Below are 585 nucleotides of genomic sequence, written 5' to 3' on the forward strand. Positions count from 1 at the left end.
CACTGAAAAGTCAGCTGTAATTCTGATGGGTTTTCCTTTATATGTAACTTGTTTCTCTTTTGCAACTTTCAGTATTGTCTCTTTGTGTTGTACGTTTAGTGTTCTTACTGTGATATGGCGTGGAGAGTTTCTTTTCTGGTCCTGTCTGTTTATTGTTCTATATGCTTGTATTCGTATGGGCATGTCTTTCTTTAATTTTGGGAAATTTTCTTCCACAATTCTGTTGAAGATCTGGTCCATGCCATTGTCTTGGGATTCTTCTCCTTCTTATATGCCTATGATTCGCAAGTTTGGTCTTTTTATGGTATCACTCAATTCCTGCATATTCCATTCTTGTGATTTCTTAAATTTTTCATAATCTTTGCTTGAGTGGTCCAGTTCATCCACTTTATCTTCCAGTCTTGATACTCTGTTTTCCATTTCGTTCATCCTATTAGTGAGGCTTTCTCCTGTCATTTCTAATTGGCTTATGGAGTGTTTCACTTCGTTCTTTATTTCAGACTGAGTATTCTTCAATATTTCTAGCTCTTTTCTGAATTCATTCAGAAGTTTATCCCTATCTTCCTTCAGCTCTATGATTACCTT

General features: G+C 35.7%; 1 protein-coding gene across 2 annotated transcripts in view; it reads left to right on the plus strand.

Annotated features, from left to right (window-relative positions):
• Positions 1-585, plus strand: part of Api5 (apoptosis inhibitor 5) — a 39,251-nt gene that overhangs the window by 15,667 nt on the left and 22,999 nt on the right. The window lies entirely within an intron of this gene.

This window comes from Nannospalax galili, unplaced genomic scaffold (genome assembly GCF_000622305.1).
Source record: "Nannospalax galili isolate Female #2095 unplaced genomic scaffold, S.galili_v1.0 scaffold784, whole genome shotgun sequence".
Lineage (NCBI taxonomy): Eukaryota > Metazoa > Chordata > Mammalia > Rodentia > Spalacidae > Nannospalax > Nannospalax galili.